Genomic DNA, 18,929 nt, shown 5'->3' with positions numbered 1-18,929 from the left:
TACTGTTGCAAGCGAGCGAGTGTGAGTTTTTAACACACCCAGACATCCACTGAGGTTGAAGATCTCAACAGAGCAGTTACTAGTTTAGCATCTCAGGAAGGTAAGGTTCCACAGAAGGAAGTAGCTTCAGCTGTAAAAGTGCAGTTTTATCAATTCAAGACTCTTCTGTTATAGACTTAAAGCTCTGTCAGTTAAAGTTTTATTTTTATATACTTATGGATTTTTCAGTATTTTTTTGTAAACAGTTGTTAGGGCTATGACAGTTACATGGAGCCCTGAAAATCGCAGTAAATCTTTCAGAATGCTTCTGCGGTATGTAAGAGCAATTTCAATCTGTTCCTGTAGGGACAGGTGTAGTGAAGTGATTGTAGGGTATGTGAGGCAAATGTCAAGTGCTTATAGCAACAGGTATGAGAAAGATGTCAAGATTGTTAAACCATGTGTTGGTAACAGAACATGTGAGCGTGCAAGGCAGTACATAGGAAACCGTCATGAGAGAATTATGTGGTTTACATAGACTACGGACAAGCATTACTGGCTACACAGGCAGTAGCAGCTGTGTATAGAGCTGCAGACGTACTTTGCAGAGCTGCACATAGTGATGCACTGGGACTACACACACACCATAGCGGCCATTAAATGTGTGGGTATCGTGTGGGTATCGTACATAGCCAGAGAACACCTACACCTCCATGTCACCCGTCCCCCAAGTACACACCTAGAATGAACGGAGACACACACTGTCAGGAAACCAGCCGGTTTTCACAGCTGTGCGTCAGCACCACAGCTGTGGCCTCCACATCCCCACCGCCTGCAAAGGGGCGGAGGCCCGCCGGCGCGCCAAGGCTAAGTAGACCCGGGGCGGCCACCGGGCGCCCCAGGGCCTTGTTTCGGCCACGGCGCGGCCTTGTGCCTCCCCGCTGGAGGAGCCCAGGGTGGGCAGGGCCACCGCCGAGCCACAGCGCTGCGGGCCCTGCCGCCGCCGACCCTCCCGCCTTAAAATGGCGGCAGCCAGACGGCTCCCCCACGACCATCGGCTCCTCGCTGCCATTTTCCGAGGGAAGGAGGCGTGGGGCGCCTCTGACAGGCGGCCGTAGGAGGGGAGGCGCAGCCGCCACCGGGCCTGACTTCCTGCCCGTCCCGCCTGGCGGCAGCTCCCGCACCCACCGGCGGACGTTGGGCGACCCCCGCGGCGGGCAGCGCGCCGCAGCCCGGCCCGCTCCTCCCCGCCCGCCGGAAGTGGCGTCAGGCGGCCGCGGGCCCGGCCCAGGCAACACCGGCGCGGCCACGCCCCTCGCCGCGGGCCCCTCGCCGCCACCCGCCGCCGCCGTCGCCGCTCCGCTGCCTCTCCGCGCGCCCGCTCGTGCTGGCGGCCCTGACGCGGCACACCAGCCGAGGCGGTGTCCGGTCTGCGCTGAGGGAGCGGTCCCTGCCCGCCCCGGCGCCGTCCGTTAGGGCAGGCCCCGCCTCTTCCGGGCCTCTCCGGCTGGGCCGCCGCCTCCTCCTCCTTCGCTCGCTCTCCCTTTTGTGAGTTATAGCAACCGTTGCCTTGTGAATCAAGCGCCATAGTCACCGTAGTCCTGGCGACTGTTACCCATCAACAACAACCGCTCCGCTCCTGCTCCTCCTCCTCCTCCTGCTGCTGCTCCTCACCCCCTTCCTCATCGTCACCCACAACAACAACAACAACAACAGCTTCCAGCAGCAACGACAGCGGGAACCCCACCACAGCCCGCCTCAGCTCAGGTGAATATGCTTGTCGGGCGCACGCCGGCCCTCCCTCCGCTCTCCCTCCCCCAGCCGCTGCCTCCCCCCTCCTCGCAGCATCCGGGCTGGGGCTGCTCCCTTGGGCTGCGCGGTTGGATGCGGTGCAGCGAGGGGGACGTGGGTCGCCCTCTCGGCTCCCCCGCTTTCTCCCGCCGCCTCCCCCTCTCCGTCCCTTTTCCTTATCCTTCTCCCTTCGCTGCGCCCCCCGCCCCGGTCCCTCTCCCCCTGGGTGTACTTTGCGGTTGGGTGGGGAGCGCGAGAGGAGAGGTTGGGATGGGGGTGTCAGTTGGGTGGGGAGGGCAGCTGGCCGTGGTGCGAAGTGAGGAAGAAGAGAGGCTTGACGATGATGGGGACGGAGGCACGCTTCTGGGACCTCCAGGATAATTGTTTGGATGCGGTGCGTACGCATATTACTTGGTCTTTCGTTTGCACGGGTGAGGGAACGTAGAAATCGGGGAACGAGGCTCCGGCCACAGTCTGAGGTTACTTACTTTAAACCCGAAAAAAAACCATGGGGAGGGCAGGAAAGATGCAGCCAGGGACAGATCCTGTAGCACACCGAGAGCAGGGGCTGTTTTTCCCCTTTCACTTATAGGGGCCTTGTTCTGATTTGATGCGACTGATAAATGTTGCAGGTTTTTGTGAACTTGGTATATCTTTTAATGATGCTCTCGTGCTGTCGATCATATCAATCACTTTTCTATGCTTTATGTAGCCATATATTTTTTCTTTTATTCATAATTAATGTTGTTGCTTATTTTAGTGCAAGCTGTATTTTCTTTGTATTGTTTTGTTTTTTTTTTATTCAGTACCCCCACCCATAAATACACAGAGTAACAGGGTTTTTTTTCTTCTTGCACTCCTTCTGCAGGGGATTATTTTTTAAATGGTGTTTTCATGCTGCTAGTGTAGTATGGAACAGTACATGTGTAGATCTAGTTTATGCACAGTGAGTTATGCTCATGTGGAGAGAATCCATTTCAGTTTCCTTAAACTCTCCACAATGAAGGAGATTCAAGATACTGAGTGCAAATTTGTGTGCTGAGCTGCAAAGAAAGGAGAGAACAAGAAATAGTATTAAAAAAAAGCCCTTGTGATTCTGTCATTACTATTGTATTTCAAGAGTACATTTGGGAAAGAGGGAAGAGGCAGCTTTTTTCTCTGAAGGAGCTGTAGTAGAAACTGTGTTACTAACGGGGATGTTTTGCCTTTTATTTTCATTCCAAAATGCTTGTTTTCTTCATCCTCTTTGTGATTGCTTGCTAAAGATCTATGTTGTCGGTGGTATCAAATCATACTTTATTTTTTTTAATTCTTTCAGATAAAGTGAATTTTTGGCATCTATTATGGCAATGAAGTTCTCTTTTTAACATCTCCATATCCAGTTGCACTTTCCACTTTGACTTGTCAAATTATGTGTCGTTGTGGCAAGCCTTTTTCTTTTTGAAGTGAAAACTTACTTATGTCCTTACTGATTTATTCAGTAAAATATTTAGGAAAAAGGATGTTCTTGGTTTTAATCTAGAACATACATTTTAATTGTATATAGACTTTTTCTGTTTTTATGTCTGTAGAACCCTGTGTAAAATGCAGGGTTTCTTCTTTCAATAACAACATACTCGTTTGTCTCACATTGGAACTACCAATGACTGTGACAGGCAGTTTTTCCAAGCGGCTATCAACTACAAAACGTGCTAAGTAGTTAGTGCATTGTTGATATTAATATTTCTTGAGCTAAGACATATTGAATCTGTCTTTTAATGGGCCAGCAAAAACGTAGAAAATACATTATTTTGAGTAGTGACCAAAGGTCTCTATGTTGTCATCTTTTTTTATGATTTTACTCAAGATGAAACCACTGAGTGCCAGTTTTCTAGGTCCTGCTGTCAAATAAGTTCTAAAGACATCAAGAATTTTCAGTGTGAGTTATAGTACTGTATCAGTTATATAGCACATTTAAATCTGAATGTATTAGTTTTATCGGGTAGTTTGTGTGATTCATAGGTTGTGAAATCATTCCTGGCATCTACTCTTGTTGAAAAGGGAAGATGTCAGTTCTGCACCATGCCTTTCTTGAGTAGCCCTCTTCCAGTGGGACAGAGTACTACTTGGGATGGAATTCTTCCTGGATGTTGAAATCTGTCTTTGCAGAACATGTATCTAGACGCCTTGTAGCGAAGAAAAGTAGGCTACAAGACAGACTTTCTGTTTTAACTCTGTGAGCAGACATAGAGATGCTTCTTAAAAATCAGATTAAAAGTACATGAATTTGTCTAAAATCAAAGACCTTTTTAGTACTATTTAGCCACATTTTCTTTAGGCAGTGACTGCAATTTGTAAGATAATAATGAAGCCATAATCACCTCTTAATATTATGGACTTTACTGAGAAAAGTATTGACTCTTTATTCTTTCTGAAATACTGTAATGATCATAGATGAGATCTTCATTGTGCATTCTGATTCCCTAATGTCTGCAGCTATCAAAATAGTTGGTGTTTGTGATACTAACCAATGTTTGAAAATGAGATGGCCTGTGATTTTTTTTTTTTAATTTTTTTTTTATTCATTGGTTTTCATGACTTAGAATGTATAGCTATCTAATGTGTTTCAGCATATCCTAATGAGCCTATCTGGATCATATGCTCTGTTGTGTTGTTAGTGAGCTAACCTATATTGTGCTACTGTGGAGAAACCCTTTCAGTCATCGTTCAGGGAATCAAAGGTACAATGCTGTTAAAGAGTTTCAAGGCAGGGTGCTTTATTTGATGATTAGGTTTGACTTTGCTAGCACTACCCCATTTCTTGTTCCTGCCTGATACTGTAGTTTGTTAATTACAAAACTCTACAAAAATAAATATCGCTGTAACATAAATAAAAATTTTCATTTACTAAACTTTACATTGAGAGGGAAGGCTGTTACAGTTTTCCTCTCGTACTTGAAACGTAAGCAAGTATCTAAAATGCAATAATCTTTTATCATTGCAGTTTCTTTTAGTGTTCTAGATAGTGTTTCTGGTTTCCATGCTTTATTTGCCCACTTATGAAAGGCTTTCTTCCATCTTAAAATATTCCGTATTAGTTGTATTTTTACCTGCAGTCTCCAAAAGCTTACCAGCTGCAGGTGTTGTCATGTGGAATACTTAAGTCATGAATAAGCTTTTAAAAATATCAGATATATGACTCTTAAAGTCCTTTTTAAAAATTATTTTCAGTTGAAATGACATATTGTGAATGCATCACAAATATAGGCAGAGGAAAAAATAAGCTTTCAGTGGTCCTGTAGTGTCCTTGTAGTTGGAGTTCTATTTCAAAATCAAACTCTCTGTCAAATGAATGTATTCGAATAGCAGAAGTAGTATGTTTTTAAATTATGAATGAAACTACTTATTTTTTACTAAGAATGAGGCTGAAAAATTAATGAAGCTTTTAAAATGAATAGGCTTATGTTTTTCTGTTAACCACAAGTTTATTATTTGTGTATTTCTGGTAAAGTTGGTTGTCAATCATAACAATACTTCTCTTTTCTCACAGATTATATGTATACCTGTATTTTTGAAATTTAAGAACCAGTACATATACTGATTTGGCTAAATCTGGTTTGTTAGGGACAGATGGCTGATTTGAACAGGTGTCACTTTCATTTCTTGTGCATTGGGTTGAGACTTCCAGAGGTTTACAAAAGAGATGCCTAAAGCAGGTGGTGATCTCTGCTTTGGTAACTAGCAAAATGTACTTTTGTGGGGTATTATTTTCCCAGTGACTAGGTGTGTTTTAATAGTTAACATGTCATATCAGAGTTTGAAGTGTTCCATATAGTATGATCATGTTATTTTTAATTCTTTTCTCATTGGACTTTTAAAGGAGATATGTCTATTTGGGTGTGGAATTTAGCAGTTTATGACTGTGTAGGACTAGCTGTAGTGCTAATAGTTTTCATTCTTGCAAGACCAAGAGCAGATATATTGCTTGATGCAACATTTTGTTTCACTAGATTTCTTACCTTTGCATTTTTTCTTAAAGAATATTTCACTTAAGAATATTTTCATAGAAATGGCATATTATTAAGAACACAGGATTAATTTCAAACTTTTGTCTTTCTTTTTCTGGTAAACTTCTATATTAGCACACCTGCAGTTTTCTTTTTAAAATTTATCTTTCAATAATTACAATTTCCTCAGTTATAAAAGATTTTAATACAAAAGAATGAAATTGAAATTTGATTTCTAACAATTCTTAGGCATTTTTTGTTTCTAAGGGTTCCTTTTTTATATAACAATGACTGGTATTTATTAGTAGTTATTTTCTTTCTAGTAGATGCACCAGAGGGTGCTATGCTATTTGAAATACAAGAAGGAAAGAAAATAATAAAAATTCTTTAATTGAAATACACTGATAATGTATATGGGATTTGAATTAATCTTACAGAAATTTTTCTACTTTTTTCTGTGTATTGCAATATATAACAAATTTACTGGTTTGGCGATATTATGCTAAAAGTTATTGAAGAAATTGGCTGTTGCATATCTAAGTACATCTATGTGTGTGTCTATGTGTGTACATAGACACACACTTAAAATACAATCACTGTTCACTGAAAGAGAACAAATATTTATATGTAAATTATGTCTGTAAAAGGTATAGCTGGAACCGTTTATACTTACTGAAGTAAATTATTGCTCATCTGAAAAGCTAAGTGAACTTACCCTGAGAGACATGTGCATTTTAGTGGCACTTATTGTATGTTATATTTTTCATTTATAAGTCTATATTCACGTTTTATGTAACTTACTCATTTATAGCTGTATTATTTTTAAAAAATGCATTTCTGTATATAGTGGCTTTTTTTTTTCTTTCTTTCTTGCTGCAACTCTTCCTAGATGAAACTGAGTTTGAATCTTACCTGTTTATTTCTGAATTGCAAAAGAGACAGGAGCTTTAGTTGATTAGGATAGGTATCCTTCTCCATCAATCATTAGTTTTGAGAAACGAAAAAAACCCACCCCTGAAGAAGAAAAAAAACCTAAACTGCGCAAAACAAAAAAACCCCATATAAAAGTAGCATCGTCTACATATTTGTGAGTACCACTATCTTTCATTTCAAAAACTTCTCTATGGATATATGAACCTGACAGATTAGAATTTCATTGTTGTAACTTCTGTAGTTTAATAATATCTATATTGTATCTGTACTGTAAGATTAATAAGGCAGTGCTTTTTTATGTATGTGAATGGGTAATGGTGTCTAGTTCAGTGTAATTTCCCTTTTGAAATGTGAAAAAGTGCAGGCTGGAGCTGGGATACTACATCTCAGATTGATTGGTTTTGCACACTACCTTTTAGTTGTTTTTCCTGTTCCACCATGGTAAGTTGTTTGTCTTTGGTCTCCTAACTTCGGATTTAGTGGCCCAAAATTGAGAGGTGGTGGATGGACTATATTATAAGTTGTATTTAATAAAGGAATTTCCTGTTCTACAACACAGATTTTAATGAGGCTTGGAAACTTACATTTTAGCAATTCAGACTTCCTCTGTAGATTCCTTCTAATCTGTTTCAGTTGTTTAAATTCTTACATGACATCCACAACACTATGGGAACACCAAGGATTGTATATTAATCACTAAATTTGAGTGTACTTGTAACATCTGTGACTCTTATTCATGCATTAATGAGAGGAAAAAATTACGTAGCACTATTTTTAAGGGTCATTTCATCCACCCATGGACCCAGTACATTGAGTATATCCCAGCTTCTTAGACCTTCTCTAAGTAAACAATTCCTTTAGTTATTTCATTTTCTTCTTATTGAAGTCTTATTTCAAATAAGTTTATAAGGTCTTTAAGGAAGGAACTGTGTCTTTAGATTTTGTTCAGGCTTTGGATGCTGCCACTACAACGACTCAAAGCTGTGTTTACTGTTAAGCTGCCAAGTAAATGGCTTCTCTCTTCTGTTTTATTACCTCATAATAATTAATCTAACTGTGTTTTCTCTTACGTAACACCTCAGGGATGTTTTCTAAACACTTAAAGTGTAGTTAAATCATGCAGCATTGCAAAGGAGAAACAGAAACAAGCAAATCTGTTAAAAGGTGCAGTATGTCACTTTGCAGGTGCCATTGAGTCAGTTTATTCTACCTCAGTTAGGTGTTCTGTGTCCTTGTCTGATTACTTCTTTTTTCTGTATTGTTTACTTTACTTCCCTTACAAAGAATTGAAAAAGTTTAAGTAGTTCTGGTTCAGAATCCTATTACAATGCAGTTACTAAGGTTATAGATAGCTATTTATTATGCTTCTGTGGAGCTAAAATTTGAAAATACATTTTTCATTCCAGTGAGCTAGTTCATGTCTGCTGAATTTTCAGGTGATGCGTTGTATATTGTTTCTGGAGTGCCTTTGGTCTGATTTTCTCCTCCCACCAAAGTACCTAAATCTGAGGAGGGGGAGAATGGAGAGCAGTCTTGCTTATCTAGCTCCCTTAATCTGACAACAACATTAAATGTTTACAGGCTATCTGAAGGGTTTAGTTGCTAGTGGATTAGGTGACCGGGATTGTGAATCTGCGCTCATGTCTTTCAGTGTGACCTGTTGCACATTATCCACAAAGCATTTGGAAAAGTTGCTCTTGGTCTGTGTAGCCTCATCTAAACAAAAAGACACTGTCACCTGAGCTGTTTCTTTCTTATCTCTTGGTAGTGTTCTGCACTGCGAATGGCTGAGAGTGGAGTTTGACAGTGCAAGTCTTAGATGGGTTAAACTACAAAAAGTAAATAGTGTTTACTCAAGAGGACTAAGTCTACTCATTATAGGTAGGTGAAAGCAAAAGTAAAAAAAATTGTAGTTCTCTTGCTGTTGGAATGAGTGGTGAATGTCAGGATTTCTGTCTTAGGTTAAATGTCTGATAAATATGAAGGTTCACCTTCTATATAACTGCTGCAAAAAGTTTTCAGAATTCTCCATCTAGAGCCCTAACTTATTTTTTTTTCTAATAAGATGTGTGCTGTATTCTTACCTCTTTGTTGTTCTGTAGCTTAACATAAGGGGGAGAGACAATAGAGTTACAGATTCAGTGAAGGAAGAATATTTCTCGCTCCACATTCCTGTTGATGAGATACATTGTCATTTTTCTGTTAGGAAGGATGTGTGGCTTTACACAAAGGATTGTTAATTTGTATTACCAGTTAAGTTTTTACATAGTATGTTTATTATTGGGATTCAATGTTAATTGCTTTGGGCCTCTTGCAGAATTTGAAAAGATGCAGTAAAGAAAAAAACCTTGCCTTCAATCTACTTGCCTTAATTAAAAATCCATGCTTGCTTATCGAAGTGTTTTTTAGGAAAAGAGTTGTTCTATAATCACCATTTTTAAACTAAGTTCACTCAAAATTTCTGATTAAAAAGTCTGAAATAATTTAATGAGCAGATCATACACATTTTAGAGTTGGTTAAGTTATAGAAAGTTAATGTTTAAATATCTGTAGCTCTACAGACTGTTACACCCATTTATAAAACTAATATATGATTTATGAAAACTATTCTGCAGAAAGGTCTGGCTGTATTCAAAGTTACATTTGCCTTGACTAGTGAGGAGCAGTTGAACTACCTGCGTACCTGACTTATCAAATTAACTGTTAGTCAGGAGGTGAAATTGACATGCTAGCTTTTGAGCATGTGGTAGTTTAGGTCATGTCAACATGATGGTTTCTGTTTAGTATTCAGTTCACTCCTATTTTATTTGGTCCACTCTGTGTTAAACCACTTCAGCTGAGTTGCAATTTGCAAAAAAGTTGATAAATAACTCTTCCATACTCATTTTATTGTTTTCTATCAGATTTAGTAAATGGAGAAACATAGAATCCTGTATGTTTTTAACTCCTCAGAGTTGATTCTGTGTAATAAATAGCAATTCCCTGTAACTTCTAGGAAGACTTATTTGGACTTTATGAAAGGCATGAAAGCTCTTCTGTGAGCTATACCATCCTTACGGTTGTTTTAGGGAGTAAAACATGTTTAACTTTAGAATGGAGATATGTAGCACAGAAATATGGCTCCATTCCCTTATTTTGTAGAAAGCCTTTTGTGCTCAGGTTCTGGGTTTTGAAGTGAGGCAAGTGTGATTAAGCTAAGATGAAAGCACAACTCTTCATGGTATTGTCTCTTTCCAGGTGCTTTCTGACTAAAGGTTGTCCCGAGTTGCTCTGTTTTTCTGCAAGGCTCTGAAACTCCTTTGTACTATAAGAAGCATAGTCCTGACAGGATATTTCAAGGAACAGTGGTGGGCAGGTAAATTTGTAGAGGTTTTGGTGCACTGGTCTGTAGTTATGTGGAGATGAGAGAAGCTTACAGTTTCCCAAACCTCATGCTGGTTCACGGAATTTGGGTTTTGTGACTAAAACTCACTTCACTAGCAAACTTATGTCAAACCAAGGAAAGGTTTGTTTGCAATGGACTGAGAATTAGGGTTCATCCTACAAAGCAATAGCATAATTTACCATGCGAGTAGTGATTCTGGTTTATGGAACAGAGCTTCTCCTAGTATTTTAAAGGTTGTGTTTTATGCTGGTTCAATTGCAGCTGTTTGGTGTGGGTTTTTTTAATGCTGTTGTTTCAAGTCATCCAGATAGTCAGTAGTCAAACAGTATAACCTTATGAACTTGTGCGGTCTAGGATATTCAGATTTCAGTTATCATCTTATATCAATAGTTTGGGGAGGCAGGTCCTACTAAGATTTAGACTTCAGATACTAAAATTACCTCCCATGATCCTGATACAAGCCACTAAGTCAAGTTTCCTATCCTTTAATGGGGCTTGAAGGTGTTTAGTCTATTCACTGCTTGTCCTTCTTTAGTATTTTCTCCTGATTGAATTCTGAAGAAACTGACATTTCTTGACTTAAGGGAAGAGCTAGACACAGGATCATGATTTCACTGCAGTGACCAACTTTCATGCCCTAATGAAGATATATTCTTCATGTGGCCTCGAGTCACAAGTTGTGTATCACAAGCATATTTCAGGCAACTGAGATGAAGGAGTTTTAGGATTACTTCACATGTAGAAGACTGCCTTCTAAGGGTTCCCACTGCTTGATTTCAGGATGACATACTAGGTTATATGGTTGGGACCTGGAACAGCTCAGTGCTGTAAATCTCAGCAGCTCTTAATGGCTTGTGTCGTCAGCGTAGTCATTAGTTTGAGATACTGAAAAGTTTTTGTGCCAGCATAGTTGTGGTTTTGGTTGCATATGGTGATCCAGAAATGGTAACTCTTCAGACACAGTTGAATTTCTTGAGAGCTCAACACCAACAGGTTGATTAACTGTAACCTTCTGAAACAAGCTTAAGCTGGAGCCAGCAGCTCATAATTTTTTTTTTTCCTGTACTGAAAATAAGTAATATTTTCAGTAAAGTATAATAGTCTCGCATTTTATTATATGAGAAAAGGTATAATGTCCAAGGCAGAAAACCAGGTGTATCTGGCAGATAGAAAACTGGAAGTTATGTTTTGGTCATCTATAATAAAGGAAGATTTGTGTAGGAAGGTTTGATCAGAAATGCTAAAATATTTGTTCCAGAGTTTGTTGTATAGGAAGGGCAGCATAGCAGGGTTTGGCCGTTAAAAATGGCTTGAACGTGTAATTGGGTGTTAATAGTGGGGATTGAGATGTTGATTGATATGTTAAATCCTCTAATAAAATTAACTGTCATCTCCATAAACCAAGCTGCCTGGTCACAAGTGTAACTTTGTTTTATAGCTATGCTTCTGAACTCCCAATGATCTGCTCTCATTGGCTAATAAATTTTGTTTTTAAAAATGTATTTATTCTACATGAAGTACTTATGTCTTTCATGTACTGATTCAAAAGCTTTTTACATACTCTGGTTACAGCATTTAATCTGCTAGTATGGAAATGGTTAAGTTTGCCACAAAGCCAGAGGAACAGAAGACGCTTAGGGCACTTAGTGCTGTGTGGTGTCCTTGCTGTGTGGTGTCTGGGGTTTTTTTTGTTGCTTTTTCTTCCCCTTGAAGAGTTAAAGAAATGTGGCAGATAATTTCATAGGAATAAGAATCATCTAGCAGGACATCACTTTAATCTAAGTGGTCCAGCCTTGTCAAATGGAGTTACTTGCGTTTACGGCAATGAATAAAACTGGTGGTTTTTGCATCACTGACTGTTAGCATACCGTTTCTGTATTAAGTGTATTCTCTCAAATACTCTGTTAACTGTCCTTCACAGGGTGTTAGAAAGTGCATCTTTTCTTACAACAAACATAGATTATCTGTTATGAACATGGTATTTTTGTTACTTAGGAAAATCTAGTACAAAAGTGGTCACTGAAAAAAAGGACTCTCTTTTAACCTACTTCTACAGTAATATACTGGCCAAAAGGGAGAGCAATACCAATCCTATGCAGCTGTCTAGGTCTTCACAGACCCTCACCCAATAGTCTGTAGACTGTGGGCTGGGGACAGAGTCTCTGGGAAGCAGTGATGTGGTGGAGGCCCTGGGGTGCCTGGTTGACAAGTGAGCTGAACATGAGCCAGCAGTGTGCCTTGGCAGTAGGAAAGATCAACAGTATCTTTTGGGCTCTATGAAGCAGGGTATAGGCAGGAAATCGAGGGAAATGGTTATCCCACCCCTCTCTGCACACAGTAGGCAACATCTACATCCATGTCTAGTTTTGCCCTCACCCTCCCACTGTTAGGGGAAAGGTGTTGGTAAACTGGAGTAAGTTCAGCAAAGGGCCACCAAGACAGTCAGGAGCTGGAGGACACATGTCTGTGAGGAGATGCTGAGGGACCTGAGCTTGTTCAGTCTGGAGAAGAGGATAATTTCAGGGGTCCTAACAGCAGCCTTCCCTAATACCTACAAGGAGGTAATCAAGAAGGTGGAGCCAGGCTTTTCACAGCAGGGCATGGGGAAAGGATGAGAGACAATGTTCATCAGTTGAAACAAGAGAGGTTTAGATTGGATATAAGGAAAATATTTTTCCCCGTGAAGACCAGCAATGCATCTGGGGCGAAGCAAGGTTTTGCCATCTCTGTCCTTTGAGATTTTTCAAGTCCTGACTGGATAAAGCCTTGAGAAGCTGGTCTGATATGAAGTCTGAGCCTGCTTTTGGTAGGAAGTTGGACTTGAGAGCTCCTGAAAATCATGGCAGCCTGAACTACACCTGGTTTTACTTGTGATTCTTACTCTACAGTGGAAGTTCCTAGACTGTGGTCTAGTTTGTGTTCTTGTTAGCCAGTTCCATTTATTTGGACTTCAACTGAATCTTCACTTCTGGAGCTAAAGAGGAGGGATAGTGTCTAGAGCTAAAATAACAAAATAGTTGTCTTGAGATATATCACAAAGATAAAGGGTGCCCAAGAGACAATCTCCTAACAACACAGAACTCTTCTGTTACTTTTTCTTTTATTGCATTACTACAGTTATGTTATTTTGGTCCAATACTTTATTCTCTGGATTTCCCAAATTTAGGACTGTGCATAGACTAGATTCTGTGAATTTATTTATAAAATATTTTGCAATGAAACCTTGAGAATTTTCACTGGAGCCCTGCAGAGGCAAAAATAATAGCAGTATAGAAATCTGCAATAAAAGAAAACAAATTTGTTAGTTCTCTTCAGGAGAACTATGAACAAAGGGATTTAAAAAACAAGAAGGAAAGACCTTGGTTAAACATCTGGCGAAAACCAAACCCCAGTGGTTGATTCCTGCAGAATTTTATTTGTGTGTATTTATTAGGGTCTTAACTTATAGCTCTTAATTCTTTTGTTGCAGTGAAAGAGGAAAATAAAGAAAAAGTGGAAAACCAGCAAACTTAAAATTTTTATTGAAAATTATTTAAAATTTTAAAATAATCTGGATAACTTCCTTGCTTTGTTGAGACCCATTGGTGAAACATTCTATATTTGGCTAACTGCCTGATGATTTATAAGTGATATTCAACAAATATAATGGCCAGGAATCTGAAGAGGGTTGTGATTTATTTTTTCTGTGATGAGGATATCTAAAATATTTTCTTATAACTTGTCTGTATTCCTGTTAATTTTGAGAAGAACTGGATTGTGTCCAAAAAAGGATTTGGGAAGCAAGGGTGATCATTTGAGTGTCTGTAAAGAGGTGTTTGTTTTAAAAAAATGTTTGCTTTATCATTTAGCTGCAAATATAAAATGAATAGCAATGATGAAGAGCAGTAGTCTAAGGAAGTGTGTATAGCAGTAACTACTACTGGTGAAATCAGAAAAATAGTTTCAGAATCAATGCTTCTATTGATTGAAGTGGTTCTGTTTGGTGTTTTGTTTGTTTGTTTTGGCTGGGGTTTGATCATTGTGGGGCATTCAGATGCTGAAGTCCATAGCAGAATTAATGTATCTCTTATTCTTGTTCAACACTGCTTGAGGGATAATCAAAGACATATGTACATATTACTAATTGTGATAAATATAGTCTCGATAATCAAGGCAGTATTAGAAAGTAATACCTTTATTTAAAGGCAGATGGTTCATTGTTAGCTGAATCGAATTTGGTGATTAAGGCATAAACAAGCAGATACATTATTCAGAACCTGCATTTTGATTTTAGTCATAACTTGTTAAACTTACCTCCTTCAAACTCAAGAATTTCAGTGGAAGAGGGACATAAGCATTCCATGAAGTGTTTGCAGTGCATTTTTTCCTGGGAAAAATATTTTTTCTGATTGAACTAACTAACTGAATGCACAGTAAAACTTGAAATGTCCTAAAAGATTGAACACCATAACATAGTCAGTACTTTTTTCAAGTACTTCTGTTCTACTGTGCTTGTCTTTAAGAACATTCCTATCAAGTAAGGCTACATGTCGGGCTTTTACAAGTCAGTGATTAAAACAAATACCAAGAAAATCAAAGTGATATAAATCTTGCTGAGCTAAACAAAGAGCTTCAATAAGAAAAACAAATCAAATAATCTTTAGCATATCTCAGAAATTACCTAAGTAGTATTCAGTGTTGATGTTGTATGTGTCATAGTTTAGATTTTTATGTTCCCATATTATAAATGAGATAGCTAATGGTATCTATTTGATAATGTTACTTTGCTGTAGTTTGGTAATTATGAAAAACAGCGAAATGATACGTTACATAGTCTTATGTCTTAAAATAAAGACTTAGAAGTCAAATTCAATTTCTGCTGTTCATGACATATACCTTTAATAAACATTGTCACTGAATGTTCTTTATACTTGAATTGTGTTCTGATACATGTGCAGTAGGATGAAGCCTAATGAAACAAATCTTACTAAACAATTGTAAAAATCAGTTAACATTGCCTTTCATTAAATCATCTTTTGAAAGCATAGTATTTACATTACCTGAGCATCAAGCTTTTTGTGGGATAATATGAAAATTTCTTTTATGAATGTTCTGTAAACTCAGAAGCCAGAACACAAACATACATGCATGCTTTGGAACCAAATGTGCAATTCTTGATATTCTATTTGTATGGTAAGTACAACTACTGTAAACATAGAGATTTGTTAGCTATTTGCTGTTGTACAGTACTAGCTTGATTAATAACATTCTTTTCTATATTTAATGGGTTTTCCCCTGTTTTTTTAATTTAATTTTATTTTTTTATTTCTGTGTGCCAGTATATTGTTCAGTATTCATTACTTCATTTGGGTTTTACGCTGTACTTCCTATTTTTTTTCTCAGTGGTTTTTCTTTTGAGGGGAGAAAAGGCATGCTAGTTAATTCTAGCTATAAGAACCATTATGCATGTGTTTTCCACAATTTCATGTTTTCATATGCTTTCTAGAGTCAATCTTGGCTAAGAGCTTAGAGAACTGTTTCTCTGAGAGAAGTGCAGTGATAAGTAAGGAGGATTTAATCATTTTAGAATATTGTTTATAAATATATGCCTGTAATCTAAAAACAAACATCGAAGTGGTTGGTTTTCAGTCCCACATGGAACAAAAATAAAAATACTGATATCTATCCAGGAAATAGAAGCTGAGACTTGTCCAAATCACTGTCTTTTAAGGTGCTGACTACTGTTAGGTTGGAAAACCAGAACAGAATGCAGTTTGGAACTGAGTGTCTTTTACTGCAAGGTTGACAAAAAGCCATGTGGGAGTTTTTTGACGTGTTTGGTTTATGGAGATTTTTGGCTTATTTCTGTGTGCATGAATTTCTGTATATTTTTACCTTAAAAATATTTCATCATTTCATGAGACACCAAAATCAAGCTTTTTTTGAAACATTTATGGCAATAACAGTGTCTTGTGAATAAATACATGCTTATGAAAGCTAACATTGCGAAAAGTCACATGAGAAAGTAAACAAGGTTGAAATTAGTATCTTAAATAATGTCCTGTGTGATACTGAATTTCAAGCATGATTGGTAAAATAATATTCTTAAAGTGAGAGTATTGTTTTGTCATTGATTCCAACGTAATACATTTTTTGTGTATTTCCTGTAGAATTGCTGTCGCTGGATTTGCTCTTAACTTGAATATATATTTCTTAAAGTAAAAGAAAGAACATGATAAACATGGTGAAATATTAGTCGCCTCATACAACTATACTCAGATGGCAAAGGACATGGATATGATCGGTTACCATCTGTCTCTGTTTTTTTCATATTCTTTTACCAAGTCAGAATGAAATTGTTTGATTTCCTTTTGAGCTAACTTTAATACATTATTAGGAAAATGATAATTTAGTTTTACAATTACTGTACTCTAAATGTATGGATACGGAACAAAGTGATAGATTTTTAAATAGATACTTAAAATTCAGATGATGGGGCAGGGTGAAAGATATCTTCAGGACATAAAGCAGTATTTTAAAATAAGGTAGCTTTTTCTAAATGTGTACCCAATTTTGTAATTTGTCTGTAAATACTTGTTTAAAAGTTTTCTTTGTACATATACTTAAAGATTAATTGTTAATTTTATTTTCTTTCTTCTTCTTTTTTCCTAGACAGGAAATTAAAGTATATACCACTCTTTAAATCTTCCCTTATGTCAGTATTTTTTTCTTCCTCTGCAGTTTATGATTTAGTCCTTTTTTGCTGCTTTAATATATTGTCATTGATGGCAGTGATATCTGTTTATTTTGTAATTACAATTATATTTTCAGTATTTTTTTGGTACTCATTTTTATTTATTAAGCTCTGTAGTTCAGTAGCCACTGTTTTTTCCTATTCCTTCTTGGATGCCTGGCTTGCATGTGGTTTAATATTTAACAGTTTACCTGAGATAGTGGGGTGTGACAAGGCTGCTAAGCATCATATGTTGCTGACATATATCCGGCTGGGTTGTAGGGATAGCCTACAGCTACTGATCTCTGCTTCCAGGGACTGCATGATTCTTTCTTTGCCAGCAGCCACTTCTCTTTCTTGTTTGCTAATCTGTAGCTTTCTCTCAGGGTGCTTTAGCCTGCTTCATGTCAATGTACACAAAATTGACACTTAAAAAGTAGATTCTGAGGAACATTCTTTTAGCCAATTTTATATAATAGGGAAGTATTGAGAAGTTCACAATCTGTTTCTTTTACCAGCAACCTGACAATAGGTAAATACCCAGACTTTGAGGAAAAAAATAATATTGAGGAGTGGGAAGCTCAGAGGATATCTTAAAATAAGATCTTGAGTTGTTTGGGTGGTTTGTTGTTTTTTTTCTTTGTTTGTTTATTTTGTTTAGTTTTTGTTCTTTTTAAATCACTTTGAATTTATGGAAATGTGCTTACTTGATACCTATGAAGATTTTCTGCAGAGCCTAATGATACCTGCCACCATTGTGGAATGACAAAGTCAATCTAACTTTTGAAAAATTTGTGTGACTAATCCCAAGGTATTATTGTTTATTATACTCTTCACAGCCATACTTTTCTACCCTTCTTTCCACACATAGTTGTTTCTTGGTCAAAGTTTTGACAGTTCATCCACAGTAGTTTTTAAATATTTAAGTAAGTCTAACCATATTGATCAGCTTTAAGATGTTGCTTAGTTCAGGAAAAATGGAGCTTTAGGATTTAAAATGTTCAGATTGGCTAATTCTGTTTGTTTGGAACTCTTTTATAATGGGATGAGAAGTTATGAGTGTTTAGAGATCCAGGTTTGTTTAAGAGTTGTTCCAGATTTTCCCAGTCCTTTATATTCCTGTAGTCATATACATATTCATTATCCTTTATATGTGATAAATTCTAACCTATGTTTTCGTATTTGAGTGCATTTTCCGTACACAGAGGTATAGAGATTTTTTTTTATGATTTACAATCATTTTCATTTCACATCAGAGTATATTATTTTGATAACGTTATGTTGATAATTTAGACTATGACTTTCATTACTGGAGTGACAAATTCAACTTTTCAGTGGAACTATAACAGATCAAAATTAGCTTTCTTTGTTATTGATCATTTATAGAGTATGCAAGTCTTATTTAAGGCCATCCTTTTATGTTTGGAGATGTGAAAATAATACCGTCTCCTTTCATATAGTTGATTATAATATTGAAAAACCTTTGTAATTCAAATTTTGCCAAAATTTTTAGTTACAGATATATTGTTTTTCCAGCTCCATGTATGTACAAGGTGAAAAGGGCATAGTTTTTACTTCACTGTGGCCACTGTTCCTGTAGCACTTGGTTTTGTGTCCTCCCAAGTCTGTTATTTCCGAATATGAAATTTTTATGTCTGAAAAATTTTTTTTAGTCCTGAAAATTTAATATCTGTTGCAAATGGTACGTGATGTGATTGAACACAGTAATGTAGTTTTGATAAATGAAGATACTAAGAATGTATTACACTCCAGTGAGCATTATAAACAGTTTACTGAAACGTATCTAGTCTTGTTTATTTTTAAGTGAAATATCATTTTATTATTGTAAATTTTGTTCACTTCTGACCTCTCTGTATGGTCATTGTATCCTCTATAGTAGGGATAATCAAACTTGTGCTTTCAATGTGTCTGCTTTTTTTTCTGGGTACAGTACACCAATTTTACAATCATTCTGAGGGTACATAGACAGTGTCTTTTAAAGTGTTTTTGCTTCCTTTTAACTTTAAAGCAGGAAAGGTGAGATTTTCAGAAAGCTGAGAGTCATTGATTTATATGCATTAATTCCAACTATATTCTCTGCTTTTCACTACTAGCTTTCACTCATGTCTCAGCTAATGGCTGT

At 37.6% G+C, this 18,929-nt stretch overlaps 1 protein-coding gene across 2 annotated transcripts in view; it reads left to right on the top strand.

The window, feature by feature from the left end:
* Positions 1-1,328: 1,328 nt before the first annotated feature.
* The window catches only part of RFX3 (regulatory factor X3), a 134,590-nt gene continuing 116,989 nt past the window's right edge, over positions 1,329-18,929 (top strand). For both annotated transcript variants that reach the window (XM_074812182.1, XM_074812181.1), the window contains exon 1: positions 1,329-1,746. The gene's annotated coding sequence lies outside the window, so the exon portion shown is untranslated. The remainder of the gene's footprint in view (positions 1,747-18,929) is intronic.

Source organism: Strix aluco, chromosome Z (genome assembly GCF_031877795.1).
Source record: "Strix aluco isolate bStrAlu1 chromosome Z, bStrAlu1.hap1, whole genome shotgun sequence".
NCBI lineage: Eukaryota > Metazoa > Chordata > Aves > Strigiformes > Strigidae > Strix > Strix aluco.
This window is presented reverse-complemented; position numbering and strand designations above follow the sequence as displayed.